Here is a 22,622-nt window from a genome sequence, read left to right on the forward strand (position 1 = left end):
ACAGAGGCTCCAGTCTGGGGAATACACACACTCAGTCCAGCCTGGCCAAGCACACATCCATCAGACAGATATTACAGTAATTCAGAGGTGATTATATTAGACCAGGTAGCAGGGGGACAGTGGGTGTTTGTGATGGATACCTCCCTCCATCGCTCCCCTCGCTGACTTACAGCGACCTCTCACCTCCTCTGCTTTCCTCTCTCCTCCACAGTAACATTCCACTACCGCAAACCATTTTCTTCCTATGCCATTGTTGACATTTATTCTAAGGTAATACAAGCCGTATTTTATTCTTAATCACACTGCCCAAAGGATTGAGACGTAGTCCTCCAAAGAGAGTGCTGCAAAGTTGCCACGCTCTTATGAAAGCAATACATTACTGAGGCACTTGGGTGAGCTGCAGAGGAGCGCTGGAGCTATTCTCACCGTGCTCGTGGTGCGTTTCTAAGACTGTACTAGTGTCTCAGTGGGGCCTCGGCCAGCCTAATGCCATCAATTATGGCAAAGACTCTAACTTAACTTACATAAATCCTACCTTAGGGTTATTATGAATATCATTATTTTTGCCCCAGTTATGTTTACTCTTATGTTTTATGGTTTTATATTCCTTATTAAAAGGTGTGTATCTTGTTCTTCTGAGAAGGATGGAAACTGCATATAGAGTTGTGCCAAAAAAACAGATAGATTTCAGGTACATCTTAAATGTTTAATGAGTGATGAATTCACTAGTTCAGAAGAAGGTGCAAGGACAAACGTTGAGTGTTGACAGCAGTTCTTATAATCAAATACCCATCCAGCCATCTAGCACAGACAGAGAGAGAAAGAAAAACAGAGGTAGGCGATCATACGGCTAAATACAGTTCCCATATGAGGACCTGTGCTGTCTGTGTTGTGTGTTTACCCGAAAGACAGTTTAGGGCAGGGGGAATGGAAAGACATTGTTGGCAGGAACATCTCTCTTCTCCAGGGCTCAGAAGGGTCTTCTGGATAGAGTCAGAGTCACCCTTTTGGCGAAGGTCAGTACAGGTGAGGTCAGTACAGGTGCATCAAAGCTGGGACCGAGAGACTGAAAAACAGCTTCTATCTCAAGGCCATCAGACTGTTAAACAGTCACCACTAACATTGAGTGGCTGCTGCCTACACACTGACACTGACTCAACTCCAGCCACTTTAATAATGGGAATTGATGGGAAATGATGTAAATATATCACTAGCCACTTTAAACAATGCTACCTTATATAATGTTACTTACCCTACATTATTCATCTCATATGCATACGTATATACTGTACTCTATATCATCGACTGCATCCTTATGTAATACATGTATCACTAGCCACTTTAACTATGCCACTTTGTTTACATACTCATCTCACATGTATATACTGTACTCGATACCATCTACTGTATCTTGCCTATGCTGCTCTGTACCATCACTCATTCATATATCCTTATGTACATATTCTTTATCCCCTTACACTGTGTATAAGACAGTAGATTAGGAATTGTTAGTTAGATTACTTGTTGGTTATTACTGCATTGTCGGAACTAGAAGCACAAGCATTTCGCTACACTCGCATTAACATCTGCTAACCATGTGTATTTGACAAATAAAATTTGATTTGATTTGATTTGATTTAATAGAGAGAGGTGTGATGTGGGAACTGGGAACCTAGAATGATGTTCTGGTCAGGATGAAAGGTAGACAGTAGAATATAATAGAATAATTAGAGAGATATGCCTTGTGTACAGAAGGCTACAGCCAATGTTAATTGTAGCTGTAGTTGAAATATCTCAAGGTAAAAACCTAGAGAATCATACAATTATAGAATAGGCTGAGTGTTGTCGTGTCTTTGGCTATGCCGGATTAAGTGATATGACATGCTATTCTATAAAATTATTTCTCCGTAATTAATATCACCTGATTAAGCTAATCATGTAAATGTAATTAACTAGAGAGTCGGGCACCACAAAATAATATTTATGGAGCTGTTATCTTCCGAATAAACTCTTAAAGACCTAGTAATATTTTACATCAATAGCAGTCAATATTAATCATCATCTTAATTCAGTCTCATCTGAAAGTTGTAAATTCTTGGTTATCTGCACGAACCCTGGCTAACAATTTGAATCAGCCATGCAAAATTGGGTTTAATTATTTACTAAATACCAAACTAATCACACAGAGTTACACATACACATAATTAAATCATAACTTGATTACAAATGACGTCATAAAGGAAAACGTGCCTAGCGGGCGGAACAGATATGACAGCTTGTTACACAAAAGAAACGGGGCTGGGTTGAGTGAAAGAGCAGGAAGACAGGAACAAAGGGTGACGCTGTGCTATCGTAAATACAGTATCTTATGCATTCTAAATTACCGCCCATTTGGAAAATGAAAATGGTATAAATATTTACTCTGAGCTGCGCTTCGATAGGTTGGTGGTAGACTGAAGGCCGTGTTGCCAAACCGAGTCCTTTGAAGAATGTCTCTGGTTGTCAATTGCATACGTTGTAGTAACGTCATTGGGTGATAGACGGGATACTCTGTCTGATCCTTCCTAACCCTCGTTGCATCTGCTGTTGCTAACTCAACGGCTAGGAGGTATCACTTCTGTAGTGAATAAGAGTTCAAAGTTTATACCATTCGCAACCAAAGCTCATGCTGATGTTGGCTTCGTTCTGTAGTTATTATCTGAACCATTCTGACATAGGACCATCGTCCTACATCCTCGGGATCAGGAAGTTATATTGTCGTCAAGGGCTTATATTGGAAGGGAGAGGAGGGTGTGTTTGAAAAGTTTTATAGCCCATGTCCCTTCACCGGGGCGGGTCACTGATTGGGCAGAGCCCTACCTTATGAAAACCCAAATCTCACATTTAGAAGCTAAAATCACATTTCATCCCATCACAAATAATTTCATATTCAAACATTTAAATTGAACAACAATTCCATGTGAATCCGATAACTCTGATGTGTAGACTTTCCTCTGTAGAGTTTATGTCATCTTATCATTGATGAGAATGTCTCAGATGACAACCGAACTGACATCATATTCATTAAGTACCACCGCATATGTTCAATTGTTCGGATTACCAGAATATAGTTCATTTCCCCCCACCTACTGATGTTCCCAGAATCTCTATGTTAACCAAGATTTTTGCAAATGTAACATCAGTAGGGTAGAGAGAGGAAAAAGGGAGGAAGAGGTATTTATGACTGTCATAAACCTACCCCCCAGGCCAACGTCATGACAGTGTGATATAATTATTTAGAATGCACAGGGACCTAGATTTTTGGAAATGGGGGTACATGTGGATTTCCTGTCGCCCTCTCTTTCTGTCTCTGTCTGTCTGTCTGTCTGTCTGTCTGTCTGTCTGTCTGTCTGTCTGTCTGTCTGTCTGTCTGTCTGTCTGTCTGTCTGACTGACTGACTGACTGACTGACTGACTGACTGACTGACTGACTGACTGACTGTCTGTCTGTCTGTCTGTCTGTCTGTCTGTCTGACTGACTGACTGACTGACTGACTGACTGACTGACTGACTGACTGTCTGTCTGACTGACTGAGCTGGTAGTAGGGGGACAGTGGGTGTTTGTGATGGATACCTCCCTCCATCGCTCCACTCGCTGACTGTTACAGTGGCTTTGATAGCCTCCATCCTGTGCCAAGATGATAATATCAAAAAGACCAGACTGACAGCAGCTGTCTGACAGACGTCTCCTGCCTAAATACACTCCTGGTCCCCAAAGCCAGAGCTCTCTGTCTTTCTGTGTTTCTCTGTCTTTCCATGTGTCTCTCTCTCTCTCTCTGTCTATCTGTCTATTTCTCTCTATTTGTCTCTCTATCTCTCTCGCCCACTCTTTCCTCCTCTCTTCAGAAGTAAGAAACTCAAATATAAAAACAATGGATGTTTTAAACTAGCACCTGTCACTGTGAAACATTGTTTTGCTTCGTGCAACAGGGAACATGGATCCTATGAGAATCTACTTATGCCAACTTAAAACTGTTTTCCTACAACCATGTCCAATTACTGGCATTTCAACAGAATGTATCTGATTATATACCGCTGACTGTTCTCTCAGTGCTGTCTTGCTATGTGAGGACAGCTAACCTAGTTAGCTGTGTTGGCAAGGGCTTGTTGTCTCAATGTGAAACGGTGTAACTTAGATAGATAGTTGTATCACTGCCTGGTATAGCAACTGCTCAGCCTCCGACCGCAAGGCACTACAGAGGGTCGTGCGTACGTCCCAGTACATCACTGGGGCAAAGCTTCCTGCCATCCAGGACCTCTATACCAGCTGGTGTCAGAGAAAGGCCCTAAAAATGGTCAAATGCTCCAGCCACCCTAGTCATAGACTGTTCTCTTTGCTACTGCATGGCAAACGATACCGGAGCACCAAGTCTAGGTCCAAGAGGCTTCTAAAATAGCTTGTACCCTCAAAGCCATAAGACTCTTGAACATCTAATCAAATGGCTACCCAGACAATTTGCATCCCCCCCCCCCCATTGCCCCCCTCCCCCACTGCTACTCTCTGTTGTTGTCATCTATACATAGTCACTTTAATAACTCTACCTACATGTACGTATTACCTCAATATCCATGAACTAACATGTGCCCCCACACATTGACTGTACTGGTACCCCCCTGTATTTAGTCTCGCTATTGTTGTTTTACTGCTGCTCTTTAATTATTTATTACTTTTATTTCTTATTCTTATTCGGATTATTATTATATTTTTTAAACTGCATTGATGGTTAGGGGCTCGTACGTAAGCATTTCACTGTAAGGTCTTTGGCGCATGTGACTAATGAAAATGGATTTGATTTGATCTGCCAGACACAAACACAGAGAGAGATCTGCACACACACACATGCACTCGCACGCACACGCATGCACGCACACACACATCCACCCACCCACCCACCCACCCGCCTTGTGCTCTGGATTTCTCAGTTTGTCATTGTGTTTCGTCAGCCTCAGTGAGACTGTCCGATCTGAACTAACATTGTCAGATGACACACTTAGACTGCCTTCAGGAAGTATTCACACCCCATGACTTTTTCCACATATTATTGTGTTACAGCCTAATTTTAAAATGGATTAAATAGAGATGTTTTTTGTCACTGGCCTACACACAATACCCCATTATGTCAAAGTGGAATTATGTTTTTCTACGTTTTTACAAATTAATTACAAATGAAAAGCTGAAATGTCTTGAGTCAATAAGTATTCAACATCTTTGTTATGACAAGCCTAAATAAGTTCAGGAGTAAAAATGTGCATAACATGTCTCTGAATGAATTGCATGGACTCACTCTGTGTGCAATAATAGTATTTAACATGATTTTTGAGTGACTACCCCATCTCTGTACTCAAAACATACAATTATCTGTAAGGTCCCTCAGTCGAGCAAACACAGAGTCAATCAAAAAGACCATGGAGGCTTTCCAATGCCTAACAAAGAAGGGCACCTATTGGTAGATGGGTAAAACATGTTTTAAAGCAATCATTGAATATTACTTTTGAGCATGACGAAGTTATAAACTACACTTTGGCTGGTGTATCAATACACCCAGTCACTACAAAGAGACAGTCATCCTTCCTAACTCAGTTGCCAGAATGGAAGAAAACCGCTCAGAGATTTGACCATGAGGTCAATGGTGACTTTAAAATAGTTACAGACTTGAATGGCTGTGATAGGAGAAAATGGATCCACAACATTGCAGTAACTCCACAATACTAACCTAATTGATAGAGAGAAAAGAAGGAAGCCAGTACAGAATACAAATATTATATAACATTCATCTTGTTTGCAACAGGGTAATAAAGTAATACTGCAAAGAATGTCAAAGCATTGAACTTGTATTCCTGAATACAATGTGTTATGCTTTGGGCAAATCCAACACAACACATTACTGAGTACCACTCTTCATATTTTCAAGCATAGTGTTGGCTGCATCATGTTATGGGTATGCTTGTAATTGTTAAGGACTGAGGAGTTCAGGATGAAAAGTCAACAGAATGGAGCTAAGCACAGGCAAAATCCTAGAGAAAGACCTGGTTCAGTCTACTTTCCACCAGACATGTGGAGATTAATTCACCTTTCAGCAGAACAATAACCTAAAACACAAGGCCAAATATATACTGGAGTTGCTTACCAAGAAGACAGTGAATGTTCCTGAGTGGCCAAGTTACAGTTTTGACTCAAATCTATTTGAAAAGCTATGGCAAGACCTGAAAATGGTTGTCTTGCAATGACAGAGTTTCAAGAATTTTGAAAAGAATAATGGGCAAATGTTGCACAATCCAGGTGTGGAAAGCTCTCAGAGACTTACCCAGAAAGACTCACATCTCTTCCAAAAGTGATTCTACAAAGTATTGTCTAAGGGGTGTGAATACTTATGTAAATTAGATATTTCTGTATTTCATTTTCAATATATTTGCTAAAATTTCAAAAAACATGTTTTTGCTTTGTCATTATGGGGTATTGTGTGTAGATGGGTGACAAAAAATCTACTTAATCCATTTTAAATTCAGGCTGTAACACAACACAATGTGGAATAAGTCAAGGGGTATGAATACTTTCTGATGGCATTGTAGGTCATTCTAAACACTTCAAAACCCTTTCCTGCAGTCAAATGACCCAGTGGCCTCATGGGTGGAACGTTATTCATATTTTTCATAATTAATAATCATTATTTGAAAAAAAACTATGAAAATCCAGTGTTTCTATGTCAAATGTTTTTGTTATATGTCAGTCTTCTGTGATGTATATAAAGTGTAATATTGGGATGCAAACTCAAAATCAAATACATTTCAACTCTATATCTGACAAGTATTTTTTTAAAGCCCATAACCATGTGTGTGAGGTGGATACTTTTGTTTCAAAGTAGATTTGTTTAAGACTACCAAGAACCACACTGTGTGACCCTGATTTAGCCCACTGCAGTAAAAGGTTAATAAAAGCTGAAAGAGAAGAGCTTTGCATGTCTCATCTGTCAGCAGTCTCTCCACACTTCTTTCAACTACATTGCCTTGTATAAGAGAGCCCTTAACCTAGTTCATCGTCATAGTGATACTTTATATAAGTAAAATATGTGTCAGCTTGGGTGACAAATACCAACATTTGCATTTTGACAAATGAGATCATGTTGGAATGGAAGCAGCCGAGACCTCAGATATACCTCCACTCTCTAACTAGGTATCCCCTAATGTGTCTTAATGTGTCACCTGCCCTTTCAGGGCCCTGGTTGCTTACTCAAATAACCCCATTTATTCTCTACTTCTCTGCTCCAGCACTGAGCCCTAAGCCCAGGCTATACCGGACCATTAGGGTGTGTTGAAGAGAAGAGACACAGGGGGCATATTAAGTTTCTCCCTTGAACAAGCCCCAGCCCAGAACTCTTAATATAGTTAATGAGAGAAGGCCAGGCTCCATGGATCCTCATAAGGCTTGTCGTGTCTTTGGCTATGCCGGATTAAGTGATATTACATGCTATTCTATAAAATCCTGTTTCTGTAATTAATATTACCTGATTGAGCTAATCATGTAAATGTAATCAACTAGAAAGTCGGGGCACCACAAAAGAGTGTTTATAGAGCTGTTATCTTCCGAATAAACTCTTGAAGACCTAGTAATATTTTACATCAATAGCAGTCAATATTAATCGTCACCTTATTTCAGTCTCATCTGAAAGTTGTAAAGTCTTCATCTTCACGAACCCTGGCTAACAAATTGAATCAGCAATACAAAATTGGGTTAATTTTTATTTACTAAATACCTAACTAATCACACAGAATTACACATACACAGAATGCAAATTGTGTCATACAGAAAATGTCCCTGGTGGACAAAGCCGACATAATTTCTAGTTGCACAAAGGAAAGGGGGTTGGGTTTGAGTGAAAGACCGGGAAGACTGAGGAACAAAAGGAGAAGCCATGCTATCGTAAATACAGTATCTTATGCATTCTAAATTACCGCCCATTTGGAAAAGGAAAATGCAATAAATATTTACTCTGAGCTGCGATTCGGTAGGTTGGATGTAGATGCTGGTCGTGTTGGCAAACAGAGATCTTCCTGTTCTCAGAAGAATGTCTCTGGTGGTAAATTGTATACGTATATTGTATACGTTATAGTATCATAATTGTGGGTTAGAGTGGGTACGTTGTCCGTCCTTTCCTAGCCCACATTTACAGTGGCCATTGCTAACTCAACAGCTAGGATGTCTCACTTCTTTAGTGATTAAGAGTTCAAAGTTCATACCATTCACAGCCAAAGCTCACGCTGAGGTTGGCTTAGTTCTGTAGTTGACATGTTAGTCCTTTTTAACATATGGACCATCGTTCTATCATTCTCGGAACAGAAGGCTACATTTTCATCAAGGGCTTATATAGTGGAGGGAGAGAAGGGTGTGTTTCATAGTTTATAACCCATGTCTCTTCACAGGGGCGTGCCACTGATTGAGCAGAGCTCTAAACTTATCTCATTTGGAAGCTAAAATTACAGTTAATCTTTTCACAAATAGTATAATTTTCAAACATTTAAATTGTACAACAATTCCATGTGAATATGATAACTAGAATTTGTAGACATTCCCAGATACAGTTTATGCCATCCTGTCATCAGTCATAATGTCTCAGATGACAAGCGAACTGATATCATGTTCATTAAGTACCAACGCATATTTTCAACTGGTTCTATTACCAAAATATGGTTCCTTTCCCTCCACATGTTTAATGTTCCCAGACTCTCTATGTTTAACAAAGGCTATTCAAGAGTCCTTCAGTAGTCAGAGAGAGAGGGAAGGGAGAAAGGTATTTATGGGGGGGGGTCATAAACCTTACCCACAGGCCAACGTCATGACAGGCTGTAATTGTCACCTGAGAGAGAGAGAGAGAGAGAGAGAGAAGTAAACTACCAATGCAAATTCGAGAGAAATGCATATGCACACAAACATGCACACCTGCACCCACACACTTATACCCTAGGGATTCAGGGGTTATACTCAATCATGGTGAAATAATCAACTAACCTCTCAACTAGAACAGGGAATCCTCTATTAAAACTCCCCCAGGGGTGTCTTGCAAAACACCCACAGACCCATCACACATACAGTACACATGGACTGGTTTCAGCCTTAAACATATATATTTTGGCTTTGTTCAGTTGCCCCAGTAAACTGTAAACGCTGTTATTGTGAATTGGAAACATTTAGGAGAAACAACAGCTCAGCCGTGAATGGCAGGCCACACAAGCTCATAGAAATCGTCTGTCCTCGGTTGCAACACTCACTATCGAGTTCCAAACTGCCTCTGAAAGCAACATCAGCACAAGAACTGTTCGTCGGGAGCTTCATGAAATGGGTTTCCATGGCCGAGCAGCTGCTCAGAAGCCGAAGATCACCATGCGTAATGCCAAGCGTCGGGCTGAGTGGTATAACTCTCGCCGCTATTGGTTTCTGGAGCAGTGAAACGCGTTCTCTAATCAAATCAAATTTTATTTGTCACATACACATGGTTAGCAGATATTAATGTGAGTGTAGCGAAATGCTTGTGCTTCTAGTTCCGACAATGCAGTAATATCCAACGAGTGATCTAACCTAACAATTTCACAACAACTACCTTATATACACAAGTGTAAAGGGATGAAGAATATGTACATAAAGATATATGAATGAGTGATGGTACAGAACGGCATAGGCAAGATGCAGTAGATGGTATCGAGTACAGTATATACGTATGAGAAGAGTAGGGTATGTAAACATTATATTAAGTGGCATTGTTTAAGTGGCTAGTGATATATTTTTTTACATCAATTGTCCATTATTAAAGTGGCTGGAGTTGAGTCAGTATGTTGGCAGCAGCCACTCAATGATAGTGATGGCTGTTTAACAGTCTGATGGCCTTGAGATAGAAGCTGTTTTTCAGTCTCTCGGTCCCAGCTTTGATGCACCTGTACTGACCTCGCCTTCTGGATGATAGCGGGGTGAACAGGCAGTGGCTCGGGTGGTAGATGTCCTTGATGATCTTTATGGCCTTCCTGTAACATCGGGTGGTGTAGGTGTACTGGAGGGCAGGTAGTTTGCCCCCGATGATGTGTTGTGCAGACCTCACTACCCTCTGGAGAGCCTTACGGTTGAGGGCGGAGCAGTTGCCGTACCAGGCGGTGATACAGCCCGCCAGGATGCTCTCGATTGTGCATCTGTAGAAGTTTGTGAGTGCTTTTGGTGACAAGCCGAATTTCTTCAGCCTCCTGAGGTTGAAGAGGCGCTGCTGCGCCTTCTTCACGATGCTGTCTGTGTGAGTGGACCAATTCAGTTTGTCTGTGATGTGTATGCCGAGGAACTTAAAACTTGCAACTCTCTCCACTACTGTTCCATCGATGTGGATAGGGGGGTGTTCCCTCTGCTGTTTCCTGAAGTCCACAATCATCTCCTTAGTTTTGTTGACGTTGAGTGTGAGGTTATTTTCCTGACACCACACTCCGAGGGCCCTCACCTCCTCCCTGTAGGCCGTCTCGTCGTTGTTGGTAATCAAGCCTACCACTGTTGTGTCGTCCGCAAACTTGATGATTGAGTTGGAGGCGTGCGTGGCCACGTGGGTGAACAGGGAGTACAGGAGAGGGCTCAGAACGCACCCTTGTGGGGCCCCAGTGTTGAGAATCAGCGGGGAGGAGATGTTGTTACCTACCCTCCACCTGGGGGCGGCCCGTCAGAAAGTCCAGTACCCAGTTGCACAGGGCGGGGTCGAGACCCAGGGTCTCGAGCTTGATGACGAGCTTGGAGGGTACTATGGTGTTGAATGCCGAGCTGTAGTCAATGAACAGCATTCTCACATAGATATTCCTCTTGTCCAGATGGGTTAGGGCAGTGTGCAGTGTGGTTGAGATTGCATCGTTTGTGGACCTATTTGAGCGGTAAGCAAATTGGAGTGGGTCTAGGGTGTCAGGTAGGGTGGAGGTGATATGGTCCTTGACTAGTCTCTCAAAGCACTTCATGATGACGGAAGTGAGTGCTACGGGGCGGTAGTCGTTTAGCTCAGTTACCTTAGCTTTCTTGGGAACAGGAACGATGGTGGCCCTCTTGAAGCATGTGGGAACAGCAGACTGGTATAGGGATTGATTGAATATGTCCGTAAACACACCAGCCAGCTGGTCTGCGCATGCTCTGAGGGCGCGGCTGGGGATGCCATCTGGGCCTGCAGCCTTGCGAGGGTTAACGTTTAAATGTTTTACTCACCTCGGCTGCAGTGAAGGAGAGACCGCATTTTTTCGTTGCAGGCAGTGTCAGTGGCACTGTATTGTCCTCAAAGCGGGCAAAAAAGTTATTTAGTCTGCCTGGGAGCAAGACATCCTGGTCCGTGACTGGGCTGGATTTCTTCCTGTAGTCCGTGATTGACTGTAGACCCTGCCACATGCCTCTTGTGTCTGAGCCGTTGAATTGGGATTCTACTTTGTCTCTGTACTGACGCTTAGCTTGTTTGATAGCCTTGCGGAGGGAATAGCTGCATTGTTTGTATTCAGTCATGTTACCAGACACCTTGCTCTGATTGAAAGCAGTGGTTCGCGCTTTCAGTTTCACACGAATGCTGCCATCAATCCAAGGTTTCTGGTTAGGGAATGTTTTAATCGTTGCTATGGGAATGACATCTTCAACGCACGTTCTAATGAACTCGCACACCGAATCAGCGTATTCGTCAATGTTGTTATTTGACGCAATACGAAACATGTCCCAGTCCACGTGATGGAAGCAGTCTTGGAGTGTGGAGTCAGCTTGGTCGGACCAGCGTTGGACAGACCTCAGCGTGGGAGCTTCTTTTTTTAGCTTTTGTCTGTAGGCAGGTATCAGCAAAATGGAGTCGTGGTCAGCTTTTCCGAAAGGGGGCGGGGCAGGGCCTTATATGCGTCGCGGAAGTTAGAGTAACAGTGATCCAAGGTTTTTCCGCCCCTGGTTGCGCAATCGATATGCTGATAAAATTTGAGTTCCTGTATGTTTCTTTCATCGCACCATACCTTGTTAGCCATAAGGCATACACCCCCACCCCTCTTCTTACCAGAAAGGTGTTTGTTTCTGTCGGCGCGATGCGTGGAGAAACCCGTTGGCTGCACCGCATCGGATAGCGTCTCTCCAGTGAGCCATGTTTCCGTGAAGCACAGAACGTTACAGTCTCTGATGTCCCTCTGGAATGCTACCCTTGCTCGGATTTCATCAACCTTGTTGTCAAGAGACTGGACATTGGGGGTCGCAGCATGCGATCCATTCCGTTGTCCTGTTTGTAAGGCAGAACACAGGATCCGCGTCGCGAAAAACATATTCTTGGTCGTACTGATGGTGAGTTGACGCTGATCTTATATACAGTAGTTCTTCTCGGCTGTACGTAATGAAACCTAAGATCACCTGGGGTACTAATGTAAGAAATAACACGTAAAAAAAAAAAAAACTGCATAGTTTCCTAGGAACGCGAAGCGAGGCGGCCATCTCTGTCGGCGCCGGAAGTAGAAAGTGTTGGTCCTATGTTTTAGGAGCTGAAATAAAACATTCCCAAAATGTTTGTGGTTTACATCCCTGTTAGTAATCATTTCTCCTTTGCCAAGATAATCCAACCACCTGCCAGATGTGGCATATTAAGAAGCTGATTAAACAGCATGATCATTACACATTTGCACCTTGTGCTAGGGACAATAAAAGGCCACTCTAAAATGTGCCGTTTTGTCACACAACACAATGCCACAGATGTCTCAAGTTTTGAGGAAGTGTGCAATTGGCTTGCTGACTGCAGGAATGTCCACTAGAGCTGTTGCCAGATAATTGATTGTTCATTTCTCTACCATAAGCCACCTCCAATGTTGTTTTGTAGAATTTGGCAGTACGTCTAACTGTATGGTTTTGTGTGGGCATACGGTTTGCTGATGTCAACGTTGTAAACAGAGTGCCCCATGGTGGTGGTGGGGTTATGGTATGGGCCGGCATAAGCTACGGACAAGGAACACAATTGCATTTTGTCGATGGCAATTTGAATGCACAGAGTTACTGTGAGACGTTCCTGAGGCCCATTATCGTGCCACTCATCCACCAACATCACCTCATGTTTCAGCATGATAATGCACATCCCATCTGGACACAATTCCTGGAAGCTGAAAATGTCCTAGTTCTCTCCATGGCCTGCATACTCACTAGACATGTCACCCGTTGAGCAGGTTTGGGATGCTCTGGATCGACATGTACGACAGCATGTTCCAGTTCCCGCCAATATCCAGCAACTTTACACAGCCATTGAAGAGTAGTGGGACAACATTCCACAGGCCACAATCAACAGCCGGATCAACTCTATGCCAAGGATGTGCAAATGGTGGTCACACCAGATACTGACTGGTTTTCTGATCCACGCCCGTACCTTTTGTTGTTGTTGTATATGTGACCAACAGATGCATATCTTTATTCCCAGTCATGTGAAATCCATAGATTAGGGCCTAATTAATTTATTTCAATTGACAGATTTCCTTATATGAACTGTAACTCAGTAAAATCTTTGAAATTGTTGCATGTTGCGTTTATATTTTTGGTCAGTATATTGTATATACTGTATGTTTATACAATTTGTCATGATATAGAAAATAAAGCATCTGTCTGGATTTAGCTCCCAGATGTGGCTTTGTAAAGACAGAATGACATCTCCATCTCCTTGTTAATCTCGTCCCTGGTGTTTGATGTGTTTGGTTAAATGTTATGCATGTTTACCTACACTTTAATTAGCTCCTTTGGACACACAGCTGTTTCAAAAACCATTTTTACGGCTCACAAAGTCATAAAATAGAGATAGAAAAAAGACTACAGTTCGCAAGGCTTTCATTTGTCAATTATTAAATCATGATTACATTTCATTTTATCACCATTAGCAACTGGGGACTCACAATCCCTTTGAGTTAGGTCACTAACTCTTCCTCGCCATACTATCCGGAATAATAAAAAAGAGAGTAAGTATTCATTTAAATCACCATGATATGCTTCTAGCCTCGTCCAATTTAGCTAATGAAGTGTGCAGATGATTCATGGCAGACATATACATAATTCATAATTAAATTACCGCTTGATAGAGTGGAATTGATTAATTGTGAGGACACATGCGCTGCTGTTAATACTCTAATCTATCTCCAGAGTTGTTTTTCTCTTTTTATCTCTTCCTTTATTGGCACATAGCTCACTGGCCCTGTAGTCAGCTCAGCTGCTGTAGGGTCCAGTTACCAAGTTGTGGCTAACACATTGTTACAACAAACGATCTGCAAGGAGAGGGCAGATGCTAAGTGATGGCTACAATATGTATTTGCCTTTAAAACTCAAGGGGCGACTTTAATTTATTGCGAGTGTCAAATGGGCCTAGTCTAGTGAGTAATTACTTCAGAGCAGAGACATTAATGTATTCCAAGACTGCAGGGGGAGTAACCAGGCGGAGACGCCCTTTCGTCTCCTCTCTCTGTCTTTTTTTTGTTCAATGATGGCCATGGCTGAGCTAGGCTAAAGCCTCTTCATATACTTGTGTTAACTGGAAGTAGCTTTGTGTGCTTCCGAAGCCCTGGATAAATGACCATAAAATGAGGGGCAGTGGGTTAATAGCCCCACAATAGTCCATCTCCTTCATAGCTTAACCCAGAGTTTATTCTCATCAGCTTTATGTGGGCTGAAGAAACTCCTGGTCTTATTAGTCACCTCTCAGCGAGGATAGGTGATACTCTATCAGTGAGTTTTGTATACAGTGTAGGGATTCATATTGTCCCAAAAATCTACAAGGTTTCAATAAGGGAATCATTCATATTTATCCTGAGAGTTCTGGGAAATACCTCAAAAATCAGAAGTGCCCACTTAAAGCGTTTAAAACCAAAATATGGTCACGATGCCAGGGTCCTTCCAAAATAAGAATGTCCCAGCGCCACATTGCCGGCTTGGCAATGCCACTCTGTAAAGATTTCACAGCAAGTGAAGCTGATATTAATTAATGATAGAGTAACTTTGACCGACATTTACATTGTTGTGAATTGCAAAACAGGACGTTTTCAGAGCGTTATCATGTTCCTCAATTAATTCATCACATTTCAGCAGTAAGCCTGGCTATCTCGACAGAGAGCAAGTTCAGGACTCACAGAGAACACCCAGAGTAGGTGCAAAACAATCTCACACTAAATTCATGCAAATATTTACAAAAAGTATTTCAACCGATTTTGTGCACAGAAAAGCAGTACAAGACAGCGCAGAGAAAGCAGTACAAGACAGCACTATGAAAGCAGTACAAGACAGTGCAGAGAAAGCAGTACAAGACAGCGCAGAGAAAGCAGTACAAGGCAGCACAATGAAAGCAGTACAAGACAGCACAATGAAAGCAGTATAAGACAGCACATTGAAAGCAGTACAAGACAGTGCAGAGAAAGCAGTACAAGAAAGCGCAGAGAAAGCAGTACAAGGCAGCACAAAGAAAGCAGTACAAGACAGCACAATGTAACTAGTGCAAGACAGCACAATGTAACTAGTGCAAGACAGTGCAGAGAAAGCAGTACAAGAAAGCGCAGAGAAAGCAGTACAAGGCAGCACAAAGAAAGCAGTACAAGACAGCACAATGTAACTAGTGCAAGACAGCACAATGTAACTAGTGCAAGACAGCACAATGTAACTAGTGCAAGACAGTGCAGAGAAAGCAGTACAAGACAGTGCAGAGAAAGCAGTACAAGGCAGCACAAAGAAAGCAGTACAAGACAGCACAGTGAAAGCAGTACAAGACAGCACAAAGAAAGCAGTATAAGGCAGCACAATGAAAGCAGTACAAGACAGCATGGACAGGCAGTACAAGACAGCGCAGAGAAAGTAGTACAAGACAGCACAATGAAAGCAGTACAAGACAGCAAGGAGAAGGCAGTACAAGACAGTGCAGAGAAAGCAGTACAAGGCAGCGCAGAGAAAGCAGTACAAGGCAGCACAATGAAAGCAGTACAAGACAGCATGGAGAAAGCAGTACAAGGCAGCACAATGAAAGCAGTACAAGGCAGCACAATGAAAGCAGTACAAGATAGCGTGGAGAAAGCAATACAAGACAGGACAGAGAAAGCAGTACAAGATAGCGCAGAGAAAGCAGTACAAGACAGCGCAGAGAAAGCAGTACAACACAGTGTGGAGAAAGCAGTACAAGACAGGACAGAGAAAGCAGTACAACACAACACGGAGAAAGCAGTACAACACAGCGCGGAGAAAGCAGTACAACACAGCTCAGAGAAGCGGGGGAGATGTTGTAGCGGTATTTTGACATAGGCTAGACTTGCTTTGATAATGTAATTACAGAATAAAGTTAGGGAATTTTCATGCAAAACAGAATTAAGAATTTTGAGTTTCAGTGGGATTGAGATTATATTTTCCAGGAATTGTGACGTGTGGTCTCGACAGTCCCGGCATCTACCAATGTTAATGATTATTCCTGGTCTTCACCCTGTCAATGCAGCAATGAGTGTTCCCTCCAGACAAACAAGGGGCTTATCTCAATATGACAGGCCTAGATAATAACACTGCCTTAAGCAGCCAGCAGAAACCAAATCAAATCAAATCAAATTATTTTTATAGCCCTTCGTACATCAGCTGATATCTCAAAGTGCTGTACAGAAACCCAGCATAAAACCCCAAACAGCAAGCAATGCAGGTGTTGAAGCACGTTGGCTAGGAAAAACTCCCTAGAAGGGCCAAAACCTAGGAAGAAACCTAGAGAGGAAACAGGCTATGAGGGGTGGCCAGTCCTCTTCTGGCTGTGCCGGGTGGAGATTATAACAGAACATGACCAAGATGTTCAAATGTTCGTAAATGACCAGCATGGTCAAATAATAGGTCTGGGACAGGTAGCACGTCCGGTGAACAGGTCAGGATTCCATAGCCGCAGGCAGAACAGTTGAAACTGGAACAGCAGCACAGCCAGGTGGACTGGGGACAGCAAGGAGTCATCATGCCAGGTAGTCCTGAGGCATGGTCCTAGGGCTCTGGTCCTCTGAGAGAGAGAAAGAAAGAAAGAAAGAAAGAAAGAAAGAAAGAAAGAAAGAAAGAAAGAAAGAAAGAAAGAAAGAAAGAAAGAAAGAAAGAAAGAAAGAAAGAAAGAAAGAAAGAAAGAAAGAAAGAGAGAGAGAGAGAGAGAAAGAGAGAGAATTAGAGTGAGCATTCTTAAATTCACACAGGACAACGGATAAGACAGGAGAAGTACTCCAGATATAACAAACTGACCCTAGCCCCCCGACACATAAACTACCGCAGCATAAATACTGATGAGTCTTCAGTAAAGACTTAAAGGTTGAGACCGAGTTTGCGTTTCTCACATGGGTAGGCAGACCATTCCATAATAATGGAGCTCTATAGGAGAAAGCCCTGCCTCCAGCTGTTTGCTTAGAAATTATAGGGACAATTAGGAGGCCTGCGTCTTGTGACCGCAGCGTATGTGTAGGTATGTACGGCAGGACCAAATCAGAGAGATAGGTAGGAGCAAGCCCATGTAATGCTTTGTAGGTTAGCAGTAAAACCTTGAAATCAGCCCTTGCCTTGACAGGAAGCCAGTGTAGGGAGGCTAGCACTGGAGTAATATGATCACATTTTTTGGTTCTCGTCAGGATTCTAGCAGCCGTATTTAGCACTAACTGAAGTTTATTTAGTGCTTTATCCGGGTAGCCGAAAAGTAGAGCATTGTAGTAGTCTAACCTAAAAGTAACAAAAACATGGATTCATTTTTCTGCATCATTTTTGGACAGAAAGTTTCTGATTTTTTGAAACAGTCTTGAAATCTCTTCCATTATCTATTGATTCACTCTTGGTGACGTATATGCCTCCTTCTCATAGCCATTACCAGGAACACTAGAACACTGTAGTCTTTTCAACCTTCTCATAACCATTTCCAGGATCACTAGAACACTGTAGTCTTTTCAACCTTCTCATAACCATTTCCAGGATCACTAGAACACTGTAGTCTTTTCAACCTTCTCATAGCTATTACCAGGAACACTAGAACACTGTAGTCTTTTCAACCTTCTCATAGCCATTACCAGAAACACTAAAACACTGTAGGCTTTTCAACCTTCTCATAGCCATTACCAGGAACACTAGAACACTGTAGTCTTTTCAACCTTCTCATAGCCATTACCAGGAACACTAGAACACTGTAGTCTTTTCAACCTTCTCATAGCCATTACCAGAAACACTAAAACACTGTAGGCTTTTCAACCTTCTCATAGCCATTACCAGGAACACTAGAACACTGTAGTCTTTTCAACCTTCTCATAGCCATTACCAGAAACACTAAAACACTGTAGGCTTTTCAACTTTCTCATAGCCATTACCAGGAACACTAGAACACTGTAGGCTTTTCAACCTTCTCATAGCCATTACCAGAAACACTAGAACACTGTAGTCTTTTCAACCTTCTCATAGCCATTACCAGAAACACTAGAGCACTGTAGTCATTTCAACCTTCTCATAGCCATTACCAGGAACACTAGAACACTGTAGTCTTTTCAACCTTCTCATAGCCATTACCAGAAACACTAAAACACTGTAGGCTTTTCAACCTTCTCATAGCCATTACCAGGAACACTAGAACACTGTAGGCTTTTCAACCTTCTCATAGCCATTACCAGGAACACTAAAACACTGTAGGCTTTTCAACCTTCTCATAGCCATTACCAGGAACACTAGAACACTGTAGGCTTTTCAACCTTCTCATAGCCATTACCAGGAACACTAGAACACTGTAGGCTTTTCAACGTTCTCATAGCCATTACCAGGAACACTAGAACACTGTAGTCTTTTCAACCTTCTCATAGCCATTACCAGGAACACTAGAACACTGTAGGCTTTTCAACGTTCTCATAGCCATTACCAGGAACACTAGAACACTGTAGGCTTTTCAACCTTCTCATAGCCATTACCAGAAACACTAGAACACTGTAGTCTTTTCAACCTTCTCATAGCCATTACCAGAAACACTAGAGCACTGTAGTCATTTCAACCTTCTCATAGCCATTACCAGGAACACTAGAACACTGTAGTCTTTTCAACCTTCTCATAGCCATTACCAGAAACACTAAAACACTGTAGGCTTTTCAACCTTCTCATAGCCATTACCAGGAACACTAGAACACTGTAGGCTTTTCAACCTTCTCATAGCCATTACCAGGAACACTAGAACACTGTAGGCTTTTCAACATTCTCATAGTGATTACCAGGAACACTAGAACACTGTAGGCTTTTCAACAGAAACAATAAGAGGCTTGTCAGTGCACTGCCAGAAAATCTGAGGAAGCATCTGCCCTGTTCAGATGAACTCATGACTCGGTCTGTGGTGAAAATAAATAACCCTCCCTCCAGCCCTCTATCCCTTCTATGAAATGTGGGAAAGGGAGAAGAGGGGGAGAGAGCTGATTGTGAATGCTGTGGTCAATGTAATGGCCGCAAAGATTCATCTCACTTTTTCAGTGGATGAGGCGAAGAGGAAGGGTGCACCCCCCAAAAATGGAAGCTTGGCTCCTAGACTATAAACCTGTCACACAGATATATCTCCGGTGATGATGACTCACTCACTCACTCACTCACTCACTCACTCACTCTATTCACCTCCCTACACGCATCCCAAGCCTTCCCTTCTCTCTTCCCCTCACCCTGTTTCCTGCTTTCTACCCGGTATGTTACCCTGCTCTTTAAGACAAAGGCCAATACAGCTCTAAATTGTGTGCCTTGCAGAAGGTCTGTAGGTTCTGTCTCCTAGAACTGTTAGATTCACCATGAAGCACCCTCAATGTCATCGACAATGATTTACAGTTCTTTAGCATCCTCCTATTCCACTAAATCACAGTGATAAAGATAATTAAGTGATTGGTTATAGGTTCTTCTTCCTTAGTCTATTGATTTCTTCACCCCTCAGAAGGATCCTGAACATTCTGATTATTGAGCCCTGCCCGTTTGATTCAAGTTTAATAGACTGCTGTGGAGAGGAATAGCTCTCTTCCGTTCTAACGTGGTTAAAACAAAAGTTTGCTGTTTTTATACTTGGTTAATGGGCTTCCAATTATACTGGCTTACCTTCTTTGGTTTATCTGGGGCCTGTGTGGTATGCACAGCCTGTTTGGTTGATGGTTGGTTGGTGACAAACCTTCCTAGATCACCCTGCTTTCCCTGGCCTACAGGCTCTGTGGTTCTCAGTGATTTCTCCCCTGGACAAGGGACATTCATACATAGAAATATACTGTACATACTGAAGGGAAATGTTCTTAGGCTGGTTTGTGGTAGGGACCGAGTTTTATTGGTGCTGGTGTTCAATCTCTCATCAACAACATGCTGTGGGGGGACAGACTCTAGAGTGTTCGTTGGAAGTGCGTTGTTGATAGTGATTCTACTTTGGAATCCTACAGTGAAAATAGTAGGGCCATACTTTTTGAATGATGTCATTGATTAGAATCAGTTAGAGTAACTAATGGAAGAGCCGAAGTTGCATGAGTTGCACCTCTGTCACTCGGTCGCGTCATGCCATTGTTATGATCATTCTAAAGACGCTTCAGCCACAGTGATACCCAGTCATTCTGAACGGGGACTAACGACTGTTTCATCTAAATTACACTATAGTGCCTAGAAATACGATGACATTGTTAAAACCTGTTAGAGATCGGGCTACTTTTTTCAACATTCTGTTAAAAATCACGCAACATTTCAACGTCCTGCTACTCATGCCAGGAATATAGTATAGGCATATGATTAGTATGTGTGGATAGAAAACACTCTGAAGTTTCTAAAACTGGTTAAACCGCGGCTGTGACTATAACAGAACGTGTGTCTCGGGGAAAATCCCAAGGAAAACTGATCACCCAAAAGAAAAAAAATATCAATGCGCCAGTTGCCTGTATTGTCTATGGCAAGAGAAAATAGATAGCTCCCAGTTGACAATTCCTACAGCTTCCACACGATGTCGCCAGTCTTGGCAATTGGTGTGACGTTATTCCTTGGTTCAACAAAGAAGAGGCACTTCCTGTCATCACTACATCACAAAGGAAGTTTTGGTAGAGAGAATATCGACCATCGTCTCAAGACTTACTGCTATTGAATACAGATCGCCCCGTGATGAATTTGATCGCGTATTAACTAATACTAATACCTAAAGTTGGATTACAAAAGTAGTTTGAAGTGTTTTGTCAAAGTTTATAGGCAACCTTTTTAATTAAAAAAAATAACGTTGCATTTAGAAAAAGTGTTTTTTCCTGGATCACACAGTCTTCATGAATGGACATTTTGGGGATATTAATCGAAAAAAATACCCAATTGTGATGTTTATGGGACATATAGGAGTGCCAACAAAGAAGCTCGTCAAAGGCAGTGAATGTTTTATATTTTACTTCTGCGTTTTGTGTAGCACCGGCTACGCTAATTCTTTTGTTTACGTCCCCTTCAGGTATTTCGGGGTGTTGCATGCTATCAGATAATAGCTTCTCATGCTTTTGCCGAAAAGCATTTAAAAAATCTGACTTGTTGGCTAGATTCACAACGAGTGTAGCTTCAATTGAGTACCCTGCATGTGTGTTTTAAAGAACGTTTGATTTTTAACAAGTGCTATTAGCATTTGGAGTAGTGCATTTGCATTTATTGTTGGCAAGGTGGGACGCTAGCGCGTCGGGTTGCCCAGAGAGGTTAAAGTAGGGAAATTATAGTAGCAAATAACTTTGGCATCATTATTAAGCCCTCAAATGTACTTTAGAGAGATGGCAACGTTACCATTAGCTGGCAAAGTTAGTCAAAAATAGCTAGCAATCTAGTTAGCAATCTTAGCTAGATAGATAATGTTATACTGCATCTAAAGTCAATATTGTGATATCACAATGAGGACAAAACGCTTTCCTACAAATGTGCACTATAATGCAATTTAGACAGAATCTTCAACAGCGCCAATTAAGAATGCCAAGTAGAATGTTCAGTCGGGCACCAGTACTCAAGAGAATTTCACATAACAATATTGTGAAGCAACCTGCAACCTATGAATACTGCCTATGTTCCACAAAGGGTTAAATAACTGTCTATCTGTTTGTGATCAAAACAATAGTAGTTTTGCTGGAGTGAACGTGTTTGTGTCTGTAGCCTCGCTTTGCTTCCCCCAGGACGTTAACTAAAGCTAACAGCAGAAGTTACCAGGGACAATGTTCTTGTACACTGGGACTGTGGGGCTGTCAGAGAGATGCCAGTCATCCAGCTGGGAGTCCTGGGGATTCCTCCATCTCCATGTACCTGTTAATTCTTGTTTCTCCCACTTGGCTGAGCACGACACACACACACACGCGCACACGCACGCACACACACACACACACACAAGCACGTAAGCGCACATACACATATGCAATCACGTAAGCACACACACGCACATGAACACAAGTACACACACACATGTAGTCATGCAGTCATGCGAATGCACACACACACACACACACACACACACACACTTGCCTGGAGCGCCGCAGAGAGCCACAGCACACTTACCAAAGGCTGACAGTTGGCTTCTTAACAAAGCAGGGAATATAATTAAATGATATTTAACTTTGTTACCCAGCCAGCTATGTGATTAATTAATTCAC

This window comes from Oncorhynchus masou, chromosome 23 (genome assembly GCF_036934945.1).
Source record: "Oncorhynchus masou masou isolate Uvic2021 chromosome 23, UVic_Omas_1.1, whole genome shotgun sequence".
In the NCBI taxonomy this organism is placed as follows: Eukaryota; Metazoa; Chordata; class Actinopteri; order Salmoniformes; family Salmonidae; genus Oncorhynchus; species Oncorhynchus masou.